The sequence below is a fragment of the Anabrus simplex genome, chromosome 5 (assembly GCF_040414725.1).
Source record: "Anabrus simplex isolate iqAnaSimp1 chromosome 5, ASM4041472v1, whole genome shotgun sequence".
NCBI lineage: Eukaryota > Metazoa > Arthropoda > Insecta > Orthoptera > Tettigoniidae > Anabrus > Anabrus simplex.
The window spans coordinates 112931148-112950450 of record NC_090269.1 but is presented as its reverse complement, the minus strand read 5'-3'; the positions used below and the strand labels follow the sequence as shown (position 1 = coordinate 112950450).

Genomic DNA, 19303 nt, shown 5'->3' with positions numbered 1-19303 from the left:
CACAACAGCCCTCGTGGATCTTGGCCTACCAAGCGACCAATGGTGATCCCGAGGGCCTGCAGATTACGAAGTAGCGCATGGTCAACGTGACGAGTCTCTCGGCCGTTATTCTTGGCTTTCTAAGTCGAGGTCGCTATCTAATCGTCAGCTAGCTCCCCAATTGTCCTCACGTAGGCTGAATGGACCTCAGATCCAGGTAAAAATCCCTGATGTGAATCGAACCGGAGGCTCCGCGTAAGAGGAAATCTCGCTATCCCAGAATCGCGGGGCCGGCACTTGTCTCAACAGTCACACAAAATACAACTTATCAACACTTCTTTAACCTTGGCACATATTTCGTCACATTTCATTAGTGTGTTTGTGCGAGTTGGAACAGATACGTCTACAATACACAATACCACCTTAGCTATATTCCAAACCGATGCCGGTGCTTAAATGACGGCCTAAAATGTGAAATTTAAAGGATTTTCCGAGGAGCTATCCCTATTTTCCTTCCTGATGAATTACGTCGTAAGATGGTATAAAGCTGAAAAGACAATGGTCACGTCAGGAGAAATACCGTCTCCGCACCTGCCCGTCTGGTGACTATGATCGTTAAGACGTCTGACACCACCATGGTTAACCCGTTCGGGTGTCGAGTCCCGTTTGTGGATACAAATTTCACTATCACAATGTTGGCCGGCACGGTAGTATACAATTATTTGCAATCGCTAGATCGCGTGTTAAAAGCTTGAATTAAATTCCAAAACTATCCGCAGTGTTCAAATTGAGTGAGGGCACATGACTCGGTTGATGGTGCTTCGTCCGCAGGATGCAGACGTTTTTTTTTTTTATGTTTTTTTTTGTTTTTTTTTTTTTTTTTAGCATTTTGGCATTTGGTCCGTAAGACCATGCTGCCAGCTCTGTACATTTAGAAAACAGGAAAGTCAAAGAGCAACATCTTTACAACATGGGACCGTTAATGGCATTGTGACTAATTGGTGATGGAAAGCCACGGTACAGGAACTTTGGTTGGATGAGAAAAGTTTAACTACAGACTACAGAACAAACGTATCACAGTGTTAAATTGGCTTCACTTAAAAATTTGGCTATTGCTTGATATATACGGATGTCATAGCTGCTGAACAACGACGAAACGGAAGTGGGAAGTGGAACTTTCAGTTGTATAAGCGTTTGATATAAATTGGTCACTTGTGGTTTGTATCTAGTGCATCCTAAAATTGTATGGTTGAGGTCTGCTTCTTGATTGGGGTCAGAGGGACAATTTGGGGAGTCTATGACTTTGAGTCTGAACAGATGACTGGGGTAAGATGCATGTCCAAGTCGCATTCTGATAATTGATGTCATATGGCGGCGAGTTACAGATAGTAGACTGAACCATGGTCTCTGTGGGATGTGTCTCTGGATAGCGGCGTAATGCTTGCCTTTGATGCGTTGAGTTGTTGCCCAGTAATTTGACCATTCTTTGTAAGCCTGTTCCTTGATGTGGCTTTGGAAGTCCGTGTATGGTAGGCGTAGTGCTTGGAACTGGCCTTCTGTAATGCTCTGCTTTGCCAGTTGGTCTACGGTTTCATTGTGTATAATTCCAGTGTGACCTTTGATCCACATAAGATGAACTTCTTTTCCGTTTTCCTTAGCTTGGTATATGCAACTTAGGATGTCCATGATGTATTTATTCGAACGCGTGTTCCTGCATGGGTGTTCTAGTTTTTGAAGTGCACTCTTGGAGTCCGTGAGAATTAATATACTGCTGAAGTGCTGGACGCCGTACGTGATGGCTGATTTAATGGCAAGTATTTCAGCTGTGAATATTGAAGCTTCGTGGGGAAGGGAGAACATTTTGCTAGTGTTGAGTGCAGGACAGTAGTACGCATATCCGACTCCTTCATTGGTCTTAGACCCATCTGTGTATATTTGAGTATAACTGCCCCAATATGCATTGATAAAATTTGTTACTTTTTCGTTGATATTGGTATTGCAGATTATAAAATCTGGAAGATGAAATGTGGATGGTTGAAATACTGAAAGTTCATACCTCTGCCGAAATACTGGAAGCGCTGTATCTTGAAGAGTAAGGGGTATGATGTGCTGCAATTTCTTGATACTTTTGACCAATAGAGGTATCCGTAGTCTTCTGTTTGTTCTTCTGTCACACAGTGGAAGGAGGCGGCGCAGTTTAGATGTTATAGGGTGGCTAGTTATGGACGAGCGTTGCAGAAGAAAGTTGTTGGAAAGCAGATCTCGTCTTATCTGAAGGGGCATTTCTTTAGCCTCTACCAGTAGTGCGTTAGTAGGACTTGAGTTCATGGCTCCGAGACATATTCTGAGTGCGCGGAACTGCAGGACATCTAGTTTTCGAAGGACATACTGCGGTGCGTTGCCGAAAAAGATGCAGCCATAATCTAGTACAGATCGGATTAACGATCTATATAATAGTAATAGGACAGATGGGTCAGCTCCCCACCATACTCGACATAATGCTCTGATTATGTTTAACGTTCGGCCCACTTTAGTTGCCAGGTACTCGACGTGGGTTCTCCATGTAAGTTTACTATCGAGGTATAAGCCTAGTAGCTTGGCTGAAGTTCGTAAAGGGAAGGAGTATGGCCCAAGATGTACAGATGGTGATATTGAGTGGAATTGCTTTCGAGTGAAGACAATAATAGAGGATTTTGTTGGGGATAAATTAAGACCTGTTTGAAATGTCCAGGCGTGGAGTTTCCTTGCAGCGTCGTCTAGCCATAAGCATGTTAACCAAAGAGACTGCGATGATGCGTAGATACATACGTCGTCTGCATACTGAAGAACTTTGACTGTTTGTTTAAACATGTGATCGAGATCTGCAGTGTAGATGGCATACAGTAAAGGACTCAGTATAGCACCCTGAGGGAGTCCTTTTGGATGCAGACGTTAAGTTTTGATAGGCTACATGCCGACACCGGATTTCACCCTCTCCCTACATCCTCCTCCTCCTCATCGTCATCATCATCATCTCACATCCAGACGGCAGATCGCCCATGTCCTCGGACACACCCGGCACTAAAAGCTATAAATACCGGGCGAGTTAGCTGTGCGGTTAGGGGCGCGCGGCTGTGAACTTGCATTCGGGAAATAGTGGGTTCGAATCCCACTGTCGTCCGACTCGTTGGCTGAATGGTCAGCGTACTGGCCTTCGGTTCAGAGGGTCCCGGGTTCGATTCCCGGCCGGGTCGGGGATTTTAACCTTCATTGGTTAATTCCATTGGCCCGGGGGCTGGGTGTTTGTGCTGTCCCCAACATTCCTGCTACTCACACACCACACATAACACTATCCTCCACCACATTAACACGCAGTTACCTACACATGGCAGATGGCGCCCACCCTCATCGGAGGGTCTGCCCTACAAGGGCTGCGCTCGGCTAGAAATAGCCACACGAAATTATTATTATCCCACTGTCGGCAGCCCTGAAGATGGTTTTCCGTGGTACCTTAATTAAGGCCACGGCCGCTTCATTCCAACTCCTAGCCATTTCCTATCCCATGGTCGCTATAAGACCTGTCTGTGTCGGTGCGACGTAAAGCCACTAGCAAAAAAAAAGCTATAAATAACTGTAGGCCTCCATTGGTGGCGGTGTTGATCATCATTTTAAAGCGAAGACCAACTAAATCATCATCCCTTCATATTTCTAATCAGAAGACAAGAGACCGAGCAAGTTGGCTGCGCGGTTCGGGTCGTTTAGCTGTTAATTTGCTTTCCGGAGATAATGGATTCGAACCCCACTGCCGGCAGCCCTGAAGATGGTTTTCCGTGGTTTCCCACTTGCACACCAGGCAAATATTGGAGCTATATCTTAATTAAGGCAACCTTCCCAACCCTTTCCTATCCCATCGTCACCATAAGGCCGTCTGAGTCGGCGAGACGTAAAAGCCGATGGCAAGGAAAATAAGACAAAAGAACCAAAAGAGATCCTACCCTTAGAATAATGAATACAAGAAAGAGAAGGGTCATGGAAGTCATTAAAATGAAAAACTATGTAGGCCTCGTAAACGTAATACCATCGGGATCGGAAAAGAAAAGTTTCTCAAGGGAGGTCAGACAGGAAACATGAACGTGAGGATTTTAACATACGGTATGTAAGAAGAAACAAAGCCAGTCTCAACTCGGAACCTCGTGGCTGCCAGTCTACGCTCTCAACTCAAGGCTCCCACGGGTTCATCTATTTAAGTCACCTCTTACGACGGGCAGGGGATATCGTGGATGTATTTTATCCCCATCAACAGTGTTTCCATTTCTGGTTGACGAGGTTATACCACACTCTGATGAACATTTTTTTTTTTTTTAATCTGTAATAGATCTCGTATGGTCAAATCTTTCGAATAACGTGCTACATTCAAACTCCGTTTTGTTCTTTTCCGAGAAAGTATTTGAATCATGTTATGGTCAAAAGATTTCATTTTTGCTAGCAGTTTAATGTCACACTAACATACTGGCACCGGGTGAGTTCGCCGTGCTGTTACAGGCGCGCGGCTGTGAGCTTGCATCCAGGAGATAGTGGGTTCGAATCCCACTGTCGGCAGCCCTGAAGATGTTTTCCCGCGGTTTCCTATTTTCACCCCAAACAAATGCTGGAACTGTACCTTAATTAACGACACGGCCGCTTCCTTCCCATTCCCAGCCCTTTCCTTGATGCAAGTGTGTAATGGCTTAGTATTTGGAAACAATTCTCTAAACCCATGGGTAAATAGTGAAAATATCGAGCTCGATAGTAGCTGTTATTATTATTATTATTATTATTATTATTATTATTATTATTATTATTATTATTATTATTATTATTATTACACTGACTGACAGAGCAAATGCAACACCAAGAAGGAGTGGTTCGAAAGGGATGAAAGTTGGGAAAAAAACAGAGACGGCACGGACGAATAATTGATGTTTATTTCAAACCGATATGCAGGTTACACAATGCGCACGGCATCGACTCAGTAGGATGTAGGACCACCGCGAGCGGCGATGCACGCAGAAACACGTCGAGGTACAGAGTCAATAAGAGTGCGGATGGTGTCCTGAGGGATGGTTCTCCATTCTCTGTCAACCATTTGCCACAGTTGGTCGTCCGTACGAGGCTGGGGCAGAGTTTGCAAACGGCGTCCAATGAGATCCCACACGTGTTCGATTGGTGAGAGATCCGGAGAGTACGCTGGCCACGGAAGCATCTGTACACCTCGTAGAGCCTGTTGGGAGATGCGAGCAGTGTGTGGGCGGGCATTATCCTGCTGAAACAGAGCATTGGGCAGCCCCTGAAGGTACGGGAGTGCCACCGGCCGCAGCACATGCTGCACGTAGCGGTGAGCATTTAACGTGCCTTGAATACGCACTAGAGGTGACGTGGAATCATACGCAATAGCGCCCCAAACCATGATGCCGCGTTGTCTAGCGGTAGGGCGCTCCACAGTTACTGCCGGATTTGACCTTTCTCCACGCCGACGCCACACTCGTCTGCGGTGACTATCACTGACAGAACAGAAGCGTGACTCATCGGAGAACACGACGTTCCGCCATTCCCTCATCCAAGTCGCTCTAGCCCGGCACCATGCCAGGCGTGCACGTCTATGCTGTGGAGTCAATGGTAGTCTTCTGAGCGAAGCCGGGAGTGCAGGCCTCCTTCAACCAATCGACGGGAAATTGTTCTGGTCGATATTGGAACAGCCAGGGTGTCTTGCACATGCTGAAGAATGGCGGTTGACGTGGCGTGCGGGGCTGCCACCGCTTGGCGGCGGATGCGCCGATCCTCGCGTACTGACGTCACTCGGGCTGCGCCTGGACCCCTCGCACGTGCCACATGTCCCTGCGCCAACCATCTTCGCCACAGGCGCTGCACCGTGGACACATCCCTATGGGTATCGGCTGCGATTTGACGAAGCGACCAACCTGCCCTTCTCAGCCCGATCACCATACCCCTCGTAAAGTCGTCTGTCTGCTGGAAATGCCTCCGTTGACGGCGGCTTGGCATTCTTAGCTATACACGTGTCCTGTGGCACACGACAACACGTTCTACAATGACTGTCGGCTGAGAAATCACGGTACGAAGTGGGCCATTCGCCAACGCCGTGTCCCATTTATCGTTCGCTACGTGCGCAGCACAGCGGCGCATTTCACATCATGAGCATACCTCAGTGACGTCAGTCTACCCTGCAATTGGCATAAAGTTCCGACCACTCCTTCTTGGTGTTGCATTTGCTCTGTCAGTCAGTGTATTATTATTATTATTATTATTATTATTATTATTCGTTCGTAATCTGTTTACCCTCCAGGGTCGGTTTTTCCCTCGGACTCAGCGAGGGATACCACCTCTACCGCCTCAAGGGCAGTGTCCTGGAACTTCAGACTCTGGGTCGGGGATACAACTGGGGAGGATGACCAGTACCTCGCCCAGGCGGCCTCACCTGCCATGCTGAACAGAGGCCTTGTGGGGGGATGGGAAAGTTGGAAGGGATAGACAAGGAAGAGGGAAGGAAGCGGCCGTGGCCATAAGTTAGGTACCATCCCGGCATTTGCCTGAAGGAGAAGTGGGAAACCACGGAAAACCACTTCCAGGATGGCTGAGGAGAGAATCGAACCCCCCTCTACTCAGTTGACCTACCGAGGCTTAGTGGACACCGTTCCAGCCCTCGTACCACTTCTCAATTTTCGTGGCAGAGCCGGGAATCGAACCCGGGCCTCTGGGGGTGGCAGCTAATCACACTAACCACTACACCACAGAGGCGGACTATTATTATTATTATTATTATTATTATTATTATTATTATTATTATTATTATTATTATTATTATGTAAGTAGTTATGTACGACAGGTTGTCAGTACGAGCTTTGTTTGGAGTAATTCGTGGTCGTATCATTTATTATTGGTGTGTTGTATGGTCTGTCTTGTGTAACAGAACATGTGAGGTTATGTCACGATACTTCTGCTGTATGTTTATTAATATGACTTTATCTAATGTAATAACACGTAATTAATAGTATATAATTTATTATTACGCGTAAATATGATGTATAAATCCGATGCAATGTTGTGCAACACAGAACAACGCACCTTTGTCAGTGGAGTTTTACGGAATGTTCTATTCATTTGTAAATTGGTTATTGCAGACTCGAGAAAATACGAGAAAGCAGGTTGTGTCATACTTTTCTGGAAGCCGGGTCAGGCAAGGTATATAAAAGGACGGTCTTGGATAGCTGAGTTGTGAACTCATGTTGTGGTTTTGTTGTTGAAGTGGTTATGTTGTGTTGGTACCAACTGTTCAGTAGTTGGTTGACATGCTAATGTGGCAGTCGAGTTCAAGATGGTGGTTCATTAATGTGTATTTAATTTGTAAATGAAACAGTGTACACAACTGACAGCATCTCGTGCGTGCGATTTGTGAACACGATATCCTATCCTGTCCTATCGTCGCCATAAGACCTATCTCTGTCGGCGCGACGTAAAGCAAATAGCAAAAAAAGGAAAAAAAACCACAATGACGATTTTCGATGACGTAAGGATGAGAAAGGTTAGAACTGGGAAGGTAGTGGTTGCGGTTTTAATTAAGGTATAGCCCCAGTATCTACCTTATGAGCAAATTGAAGACCACGGAAAACCATTTTCAGGGCAGATGACGGTGGGATTCGAACCCGCCATCTCCTAAATGCAAGTTCACATGTATACCAACCGACCATGCGGCCAGCTCGCTGGGTAAACTCGTAAGAATGTATGATACACACAGTAGCGGGCTAAGAAGCTCGCCCCCCACCGCCGCAATAATTCAAAATGGGCCCCTCGTTTCCTGATAAGGAAAGTTACAAGTTTATTTCGCAGTACAAGGTTGTATATTATTATAATGAACACCAACGATAACGATAATAATATTAATAATAATAATAATTGTACCGGGCGGTACACCTTTACTCTGTTTATTTAAAAGTTGCGCCAGTTGAAACTCCTCTTCTGGAGGAAGGTTGAACTTTATCTATTCTATTAATTCTCTACTTTCTCAGAAGATGTCACCACGTGGAAAATTTTGAGTTTTTGAACTGTGTCACTTTTGATGTGTTTTTGTTTCGCTTGAAGTAAGAAGTGTGAACTTTCTCTTCTAGAGGACACTACTGAAGATCAACAATAGCGCACCCTAGTGCGGAGTCAAAGAACTATTTTGTTGGAGTAATTTTTATTTCAAAAGTTTGTTTCTTGTTAAATTTCCTTCTGTTATTGTTTAAGTTGGCTGTATACCCCTCTTTTTCCCCTTGTTTTAGATGTAGCCAATCCCGAATTTCTTAAATTAATTTCTATCCAATCAGATGTATCTTCCCCCAACTTGAATCGATTGCGGGGTCCTATCCAATAAAAACATTGTGGGCGGGTGTTTTCATTCCCCTAACGCCTAGAAACTTCCGCGAGAGTATATAAACTGCTGATTTTGGGGTCTCCGGGCCACTTCTGTTCCATCTTTCAGTGTATTAAGTACATAGCAGGAGGCGGGGAGCGCCTCTTTCCTCGGCGGCGGTCAACAATAAGGTAATGGCCGATTAATAAATTCTTTCTTTTCTTGCTCAGCAGTTTAACTTTCGGGGCGGGTTCTAAGCGTTCAACCATGTAACCTTTTCCTAAAATGTAAAAACAACTGGTATCTATTCTATTTTAAAACGACATATCGGGATAGAGAGTGCTTAACCCTCTCGAGCTCCCACTCACATCGTCTTAAGGTGAACTTATTTTCTCAACCAATTCTTCCGTAATGTAATGTAAATTGCTATTAAGTCACCTCTGTAGTATGGGATTAGCCCTTGTAATAACGGCCTAGGGCCAAAGTAGGTTTTAAAAAATCAAAGTGTATCAGGAGTGCGGTTAGCCTCCTCTCAAATTGTTATTTTAGAGGTCATGTAATCAACCTTCTTTTCATGTAATAGACCTCAGTAGGTTGGGTATTTTACCCCTGTGAATACGTCCTTAGAGGACAGCTTGAAGGTAGAGTTTGGTGTGGCCTTTGAGAGGCTTAAATTTTAAGAGCGGATCGCTCTTTTGAAAATGGAGTGTCATATGCCTCGTGGAGGCTTTTCTGTGTAATTCGGAGCCAGGGGCTCCTAGGGATGAATGGGGTTTTCTGCCCCTCTGTTAAAACTTGTGTTTGTGGTAAAACTGAGCTGATCGCTGAAGTCAGGGCGTGAAGCCCAAAACCTGTAAATATTGTAACTCCCCTTGTTTTGCTACATTGTACCTGCCATGTCTGTTATTGCTTTGTTTTTGAAAAGAAAATATAACCTTGTTAAATTTTAAATTAATTTTACATGCACTATAATTTCGTAGCTTGAAACCCATTCACACCCGCACCTTCTTTTACGCATAACTACCGCTAAAACACGGTAACAAGTGGTAGCAGAGCGTGGTTGAATGGGTCTCAATTTAGCCCCTTTTGACGGCTAAACATTGCTTTGATTCGAACTCTAACAATTGTCTCAGTTGCTGGAATTTTTTGAGTTTTTCAAAATTGTTCTGTCATCATGCCCGGCCCTCGCGATGTTCTCCTCCTTAACTATTTGCGCAAAGAGGAGTTGATATACGAGTTAACTATCAGAAATGTGCAATCTGGAGGCACGGTTGCAATCGACACCAACAAGCTTAGAGAGTCCCTTGATTTGCCCATTTCCATCCCCAATTTGGGAGAGAAAGAAATTGATGACTCTCTTTCCACGATCGTCGAGAATATTACTGGGCTAGCATCTGTAGTCAGCTTTTTTGATGAAAACGATCCGTCTCCTAATCAAATTAAGCGTGTGCAAGGCAGGCTGTATCACTTTGCAAATAGAGTTAATGATCTGTTGTCTCTAAAGGTGAATGACGTTCAGAGGAAGGACGCTAATACGCTCCTTGAAACTATTTCTGAATTGTCTAATAAGGTCACTCAATTGCTAACCGGCGAAGTTCCTCCCAAAACTGATCAACCCGCCACAGTGAACGTAGGTAGTGATGAAGAGCCTCCTCAGGGAGAAGTCAATAGGATAACCGTTGCTGCTCAAACTATCTCTGCCCCATCGAACAACGAATCTGAACGCCGTGCGTCATTGGGTAACATCCGCTCTGAATTAACTTCTTTGCCATTGAAACCTTTAACGACTATGTCACCTGGGTTCAGTAGCTTGCCTCATCCATTGGCAATGTTGCTTAGAGGTATCTCTAAGTTTTCCGTCAACACCACCAGTGATGTAATTTCATTTTTAAGATTTCTAGTGGAATTTCAGGATCATGCTCTTGTTTTTTCTCTTTCGCCATGTCAAATTTTGCAAATTATCTATCCGTATGCTATTGGTATTCTCTCTGATAAAATCGTAAGAGCCATTGCCGAGCAATCATCTATTGAGGATTTCCATGCCCATTTGCTAGCTAACTTCATCCCGGCTAGGGCCAGGTCCTCCCTGATTCAGAAGTACTATTACCGTGTACAGCGCTTGGATGAAAACTTGGCTGATTTCATACAAGATATCAAATTCTACACTAGGGTGTTTGCTCTGCACTTTCCTGAAGATCAGATTGTGCAGGCTATTGTAGAAGGTATTTCGCCATCCTACAGGTCATATTTGTGTTTCGCGGCGTGTCCGCAAACCTTCTCTGAACTTGAAGCATTGGCCGTCTCAGCGGAAGGAGTTAGATACGCCGATTCTTTGCGTGTCGCGAAAGAACCCCCGCCTTCCTTTAGTAACACTCGGCCTCCACCTCGCCGACCAGTCAATCCCCGTAAATGTTATGCTTGCGGGTCGCCTGACCATCTGCGCAACAAGTGTCCACTGATCAAGCCAAGTGGGACTAGGAATGGAGCTGGTTCATCACAAGGCTGCTTTAAATGTGGGGCTTTCTCACATATCGCCAAGAATTGCCCAAACTCAAATAGCACCCCCTCCTGCTCTGGTGCAAATTCCACCTATGCCAATAATAAAAAGTGACTAGCGGCTTCGGCTGAGTCGACTAATTCTGCTTTCCAAGGCTCAGCCCCGGGCAAAAGGGTCGAGAATTCAGGGAATGAGCAATCTTCAAATTCTTTTTTTGAATGCCCCAGAGAGTGTCTTAGGATTGCGGCGGATACCCCCGCACCTGTTCCTTTTCTTAGGATTGAGTTAAATAACGAGCCTATAACAGCTCTCTTAGATTCAGGCAGTGTTTGTTCCATTATTTCGGCTGATTGGTATTCTAAATTGAAATCTGTTTGTAAACTCCCTGACTATGACTCATCTCCTGTTAAATATGTTTCGGCTAATTCATCTCCATTAGAAATTCTAGGTTCCTTACATGTCAAAATTCGTGTTTTTAAATTTACATGGAAAATCAAATTGTTTGTGGCCAAGCATTTGTCTTGCCCCATCATACTGGGAGCGGACTTCATGTCTCACACTGGTCTGGTGCTCGATCTTCAGAGTAAGTCGTGCACATTCAAATTTGCCTCTAATTGTAAAATCCCTCTATTAAAGTGTAATTCTGCATCATGTTCATCTATTTCGCCTACCCAGGATGAGATGTTGTTAGACCTTAGACATCTACCTGAGGAGCAGGCTGATAGTATTCGCAAATTGTGTCAGTCGTTTCCCGAGGTGTTCTCTGATACTCTTGGTGTTACTGACCTTATTGAATACAAAATTGAGGTCACGGATTCGATTCCTGTTCGCTTTCCACCTTATAGGCTGTCTCCTCCTAAAATGAAAGCTCTGAAAGAAATCATCGATCAGATGTTGAAGGATGGTATTATTAGGCCCTCTAAGTCAGCGTATTCTTCGCCTATTTTTCTAGTCCCGAAACCCCAAGGAGGCTTCAGGCCTGTCATTGATTACAGGGCTCTCAATCGGAAGGTGGTGTTGCAATCTGTGCCCCTTCCCGACCTTCATTCTTGCTTTTCATGGTTTCGTAAGGCCAAGTTCTTCACCATCTTGGACTTGAATCAGGCCTATAATCAAATTCCCCTTGCCGAAGAGTCTAAACATCTTACAGCGTTTGCCACGGACTGGAACTTATACGAATACAACCGCGTGCCTTTCGGGCTCCCCACGGGGGCAGCTGTGCTCACTAGGCTGCTAGATAGGGTCTTCTCCGACATCAAATTCGAGTACTTATATCACTACTTAGATGATGTCGTCGTATTTTCAGAGACTTTTGAAGAACATCTAGATCATCTGCGAGAAGTTCTCGATCGCCTTCGTAAGGCTGGGTTAACTGTTAAGTTGTCCAAGGTTGCCTTTGCTAAGCCCTCTATGTCATTCCTAGGGCATATTGTGTCACCCGATGGAGTAGCAGTCGATCATTCTAGAACACAGGCCATCCGTGATTTTAAACCTCCCAAGGACATCCAAGGTATCGCCAGGTTCATTGGTATGGTGAATTTCTTCAGGAAGTTCATTCCTAACTTTGCTAATAGAGCGGCGCCCTTAAACCTTCTTCGTAGGAAAGGCATCAAATTCGAGTGGGGACCTTCTCAACAAGCCGCTTTTGAAGATCTGAAATTAGCTCTCTGTAATGCCCCTGTACTTGCTATGCCTGATTTCTCGAAGAAATTCATCGTCCAAACCGACGCATCGTCGTCAGCAGTAGCTGCAGTTCTTCTTCAAGAGACTGAACTAGGGAGGCGACCCATCGCCTATGCGTCTAGGACATTGTCAGCTCAAGAAGCAAAGTACTCCATATACGAGCTTGAAGGTTTGGCAGTCTTATTCGCCTTAGAAAAGTTCCGTCTCTATCTGGAACACGTCAAATTCGATCTGGAGACAGATAATCAAGCCTTAAGCTGGGTCTTAGGTAGGCCGCGTCGTACAGGTCGTATAGCCCGTTGGGCCATCCGTATTTCTGCCTTCCAATTCGATGTACGGCATATCAGAGGTACTGAAAATGTTGTTGCCGATGGACTCAGCCGTATGTTTCATAACGACGTAGAGACCCACGAACCGGTCGACAGTTCATCACCTTCCGAGTCCATACTATCTGGTGTTAATGCCATCTTAACAGATGCTCCCATGCTTTTTAGGGATATTGAGAAATACCAACGTGAAGATCCGACGCTGGCTCCGATAATGGAAACCCTTTCTTCTGGGGAACATGCTGTCCCTTATGTTCTGAGGAATGGTGTTCTATGTTGCCCTTCGAGGCATGATAAGTTGATGAAAGTTGTTGTTCCAGCGGTTCTTGTACCTATGATCTTCAAATACTATCATGAGACCCCATTGGGGGGGCATCTTGGAATCTTTAAAACTCGTGAAAAGATTCGTGAAATGTTCATATGGAAAGGTATGGACGGTGAAATTCGGGAACTTGTAAAAGCTTGTAAATCTTGTTTGATCAGTAAACCCACCATGTCCACTAAAGTAGGCCTTTTGTCTTCTCATCAAGCGTCGCGCCCCATGGAACGCCTGTATATTGATTATGTGGGACCCTTCCCCCAGTCAAAGGGTAATGCCAACAAGTTCATCTTTGTGTGTGTAGATGGTTTTACAAGATTTTCCTGGTTATTTCCGACTAAGCTGGCTACCGCTCAGTCAACTATTACTTGCCTAAATTCTATTTTCGCTTCTTTTGGTCCGTGCCAATACATTGTATCTGATAATGCTAAGGCTTTTACATCTAATTTATTTCGTAAATTCTGTTTTGACTTGTCCATCTCTCATGTAACTACTTCCGCTTATTACCCTCAACCATCTCTGGCTGAACGGGTTAACCGTAATCTCAGGTCCGCACTTATTGCCTATCATCATGAAGATCATTCTAGGTGGGACACGTCCCTGCATTGGTTAGCTTTTGCTTTGAATTCGGCGGTCCATGAATCACACAAATTTACTCCAGCTTCTTTAATGTTCAAGTTTGTTCCCAACTCGCCGCTCTCTAACCTCTGGTCTCTGAATGACATTCTACCCGAGATAATAGATCCGGACAACATTAAAGATCTTTGGAAGAAGGCTAAAGCCAATCTTAAAGTGTCTCATGAAAAGGTTAGGGAAAGGTATGATCGTGGACGGAGACCCACCCCTTTGAAGGTAGGCGACCAGGTTATGGTCAAAAATTTTGTTCCCGCGGGCAAGCTTGCCCCCAGATTTCATGGGCCTTGTATCATTCTCGATTTTCTTACGCCGGTTACCTTATTGCTAAGTAATCCAGCCACCGAGAGGATATTTAGAGTTCACCTGTCCCAGGTGAAACCGGTGTAATTTCTGTGTTAACTTGCTTCATATTATTTTGAAAGGATATGAAGGTTATATTTTTTTTTTTTTTTTTTGAGTTTCACTTTTAAGGCATTCTGCCCCTTCTGTAATATTTTGGTTTTAGATGTAAGCCTTGTGTAAAACCTGCCCCGACCCGTTATACTGCCATCCTGTTCTTGCCACGGCCATTACCACGCTCCCGTCTCCTGCTCCACCTTACACTGTGGCTTCATAATAGTAAATGTCATGGATATCTACACGCCGCTGGCCCCTCAACCTCTCCACAAGCCTGTACCCTCAAAGAAGATGATAGTCCAACACAATTCTGCCGCCTAGCTTAATGTTTCAGTGCCCCCGCAGCCGCGCGGCGCCGTGCAGCAACTGGAGCCAAGGTCGGACCCCCTCTGCCCCAGCGAGGACGACATGTGCACGGCGAGCCGGAGCTCTCCTCCCGGCCAAGGCTGACGTGCGGCGCACGACCTGCTACTTGCCCGCAGCCTGTATATGTTCACCGCGGGCGCGGCGTGCTTCAACACCTCTGCTCCCCTCATAGTGCGGGCGAGCGGTATCTCAGGGTACTTGAGGGGTCCGAGCGGCCTGCTTTGGACGCAAGCTGCAACGGCCGGTCTGGCCACCTCACTTCATCAACATCAACTACATGAACAGTTACTATAAGTAATGATTACACTTGGGAATTCAACAACAATATTTGGTGGACATTGCCAAATTTTTCATCACCTTCAAGTATTAAAAGTTTATCTTCAGAAATTCAACTTCTAAAAACAGAAAGACTTTACTTCACCTGCAACAACAAATTGTGAAACTGAATCACACAACATTCTGAAAATCTTGTAATCTATTTTCATATTCACTTTATAACTTGGAACTTGTTTCAAACTGATTTCATGTGTCACCCCTGGAGGAACTTTTGGGGGGGGGAGGTCTGTACCGGGCGGTACACCTCTACTCTGTTTATTTAAAAGTTGCGCCAGTTGAAACTCCTCTTCTGGAGGAAGGTTGAACTTTATCTATTCTATTAATTCTCTACTTTCTCAGAAGATGTCACCACGTGGAAAATTTTGAGTTTTTGAACTGTGTCACTTTTGATGTGTTTTTGTTTCGCTTGAAGTAAGAAGTGTGAACTTTCTCTTCTAGAGGACACTACTGAAGATCAACAATAGCGCATCCTAGTGCGGAGTCAAAGAACTATTTTGTTGGAGTAATTTTTATTTCAAAAGTTTGTTTCTTGTTAAATTTCCTTCTGTTATTGTTTAAGTTGGCTGTATACCCCTCTTTTTCCCCTTGTTTTAGATGTAGCCAATCCCGAATTTCTTAAATTAATTTCTATCCAATCAGATGTATCTTCCCCCAACTTGAATCGATTGCGGGGTCCTATCCAATAAAAACATTGTGGGCGGGTGTTTTCATTCCCCTAACGCCTAGAAACTTCCGCGAGAGTATATAAACTGCTGATTTTGGGGTCTCCGGGCCACTTCTGTTCCATCTTTCAGTGTATTAAGTACATAGCAGGAGGCGGGGAGCGCCTCTTTCCTCGGCGGCGGTCAACAATAAGGTAATGGCCGATTAATAAATTCTTTCTTTTCTTGCTCAGCAGTTTAACTTTCGGGGCGGGTTCTAAGCGTTCAACCATGTAACCTTTTCCTAAAATGTAAAAACAACTGGTATCTATTCTATTTTAAAACGACATATCGGGATAGAGAGTGCTTAACCCTCTCGAGCTCCCACTCACATCGTCTTAAGGTGAACTTATTTTCTCAACCAATTCTTCCGTAATGTAATGTAAATTGCTATTAAGTCACCTCTGTAGTATGGGATTAGCCCTTGTAATAACGGCCTAGGGCCAAAGTAGGTTTTAAAAAATCAAAGTGTATCAGGAGTGCGGTTAGCCTCCTCTCAAATTGTTATTTTAGAGGTCATGTAATCAACCTTCTTTTCATGTAATAGACCTCAGTAGGTTGGGTATTTTACCCCTGTGAATACGTCCTTAGAGGACAGCTTGAAGGTAGAGTTTGGTGTGGCCTTTGAGAGGCTTAAATTTTAAGAGCGGATCGCTCTTTTGAAAATGGAGTGTCATATGCCTCGTGGAGGCTTTTCTGTGTAATTCGGAGCCAGGGGCTCCTAGGGATGAATGGGGTTTTCTGCCCCTCTGTTAAAACTTGTGTTTGTGGTAAAACTGAGCTGATCGCTGAAGTCAGGGCGTGAAGCCCAAAACCTGTAAATATTGTAACTCCCCTTGTTTTGCTACATTGTACCTGCCATGTCTGTTATTGCTTTGTTTTTGAAAAGAAAATATAACCTTGTTAAATTTTAAATTAATTTTACATGCACTATAATTTCGTAGCTTGAAACCCATTCACACCCGCACCTTCTTTTACGCATAACTACCGCTAAAACACGGTAACAATAATAATAATAATAATAATAATAATAATAATAATAATAATAATAATAATAATAATTTACACAACTTAGTTTTCAAATCCGAAGGAATTAAAAAATAATACACTTACATGGTATGAACACATACACACATATGCGCGCGCACACACACACACACACACACACACACAAGAAATGCATATTCCAATTACGGTAACCCATGCTCGGTTCGCCCGGAAGGACGTGGGTTCGAATCCCCGTCAGGAAGTCGTAAAATTTAAGAAACGAGATTTCCACTTCCGGAGGTGCATATGGCCCTGAGGTTCACTCAGCCTACACCAAAAATGAGTACCAGGTTAATTCCTGGGGGCAAAGGCGGCCAGGCGTAAAGCTAACCACTTTATCCCATCATGTGCCGAGGTGGAAGCTTTTACCTTCCACTCCTCCAAGGGCCTTCATGGTCTGTACGGAGGTGACTTTGCTTTGCTTTGCTTTTTCATTCACAGTAACCAAAACACGCCGACGGTCACAATATTAAGAAATAATATCGTTCCTAGGACCAAACAATTTACAACTTAACCGTCCATCGTAGGCCTACTTAACTACACTGCCGAGACTTATAAACAGGCTCAAAACGTCAGTATTCAGAGTTAGATAAGGAGGATGTCTTTGTTATCGCATCTTCGCTGACTACTGGGTTCTCAGAACAGGCCAATTACTTCAAAGGCCTTGTTGACTGTTGTGAGTGGCAGCAAGGATGGTTATTATTGGAAAAGGCTAGGAAACCTAACTACCGTACTCCTATTGACGAAAGAAGCTCTGCACTACGACGGCCTAAGTTTGGAGTAACCCTCTGTAATACAAATAATACTGTGTTTTGTTATGTAGCTTTATCATTATGTAAAATCACTCTTCAGCTACGGAATTAAAAAACAGTCATGCCCCCCTAAGAAGCCGTGTCCCCCCCTCTCCCCGCGGGGTCTGCAGGGCCCTTATTGCCGCCACTGGATACACTATCAGGAAAACTACCTCATTCATCTGCAGAGTACCAGTGATGTTTTCATCACGTGGACCAGGTGGGCCCGTGTCGACCAAAAATCCTGAAATTTTCAAATTTCGAAAAAAATATATAACTTCAGAGAAGTTTAATGACAATAGAAACCAGACAGGGAAGAACGAGCAGGACGATAGTATAGCATTTTTAATTCACACTTTTCTAGATACAGACAATATTCTGCAGAAACGTCTAAGAGCTTTTCCCAGAGCAGAGATATACTGCACTTTACATAGTTTCTGTTCCTGATCTTTCCTCAGGTTTACTCATGAATTCAAAAATCCACTGCACCTTTGCTAAATCATATAACAAAGATGAGGGCATTACTACTTATATAAATAGTCAGTGCTCTTTTGTCAAAATTATGTATTAGTTTTGTGACAACACACTTTTAATTTTCTCAAAAATTAAAAAAAATAGTGTTTCAACGAGATGAAAGTTTTCAGTAGTTAATTGTCTTCATTCTTCCTGCGACTACTGCCACGACCAAAGTTTCTCAACAACGAAACTTTTCAAAACATACCTGAGAAGAATTGTGACCGGGGAACACCTTAGCAACCTACCAGTGATATCAACTGAGATGGAGTTCGGCTCCATGGCTAAATTGTTAGCTTGCTGGGCTTTGTTCCAACGGGTTCTGAGTTCAATTTCCGGCCCGGTCGAGGATTTTAATGTTATTTGGTTAGTTCCGATGACGCGGGGGGTTGGCTGTGTGTGTGTGTGTGTGTGTGTGTGTGTGTGTGTGTGTGTGTGTGTGTGTGTGTGTGTGTGTGTGTGTGTCGTTTCCACCATTATTATTTTCATCAAAGTTAGGGTCTCATCCTCACAGATGCGCATTTCGCCTATAGGTATCAACTCGAAAGACCTGCACCAGACCACACGCCATCAAAACAAAAAAAGGGAGAAGAAAGAATGTCATAAATGACGATTTCGTCTCACGGAAAGTACTTCATCTTCAATTCACCGTACAGTTTGAGCATGTGGGTAATACATGTAATTCATAATTATTGTACTTGTTTATAATACTGCACAATCGTATAATTTTGTCTATATTTTACGAAAAATTAGGCAATGGAATGTTTAGAAACACTTTGAATCATTCTGTCAACAACCGATGACCTAGATGTTAGTTCCCATTAAACACCACCACCAACCATTCTGTTAAATATTCTGATACATGTACGCATTGACGACATTTTCATTATTATGATGCTTTTTGAATTTGACGGAAGTGAAACAGTGGCGTATGCTGAGTCCAAGACGTGGGCTACCACTAGACTTAGGTTACCCCTTTTCGATAGTTGATTTAGTGAATGTCAAGCCTTTTAAGAGTTTTGAGCTGCAGTGAACGGAGTAGCCTGCTATGTTGTCTAGGCTGCTTCACAAGCTACTACCCCTGGCCACTGCTACTGTCAATACTCAACACCTGATCAGTGGAGATGGTAGCATAAGGTTTAGAAAATTAAAGTCCAGCTTTATGGCTAAATGGATAGAGTTTCAGACACACATTTCTCAGAATGAAACCCTTCCTACTGTTAATTCCCCTGGCTTGGGGACTGGGTGTTTATGACGTCTTCGCCATTCATTTCATCCTCATTAGGTCACCACCAATTCTATACAGAAGATATGCACCATTATTATTATTATTATTATTATTATTATT

At 44.0% G+C, this 19303-nt stretch overlaps 1 protein-coding gene across 1 annotated transcript in view; it reads right to left on the bottom strand.

Moving 5' to 3' along the window:
* The window catches only part of LOC136874385 (uncharacterized), a 79706-nt gene that overhangs the window by 40359 nt on the left and 20044 nt on the right, over positions 1-19303 (bottom strand). The window lies entirely within an intron of this gene.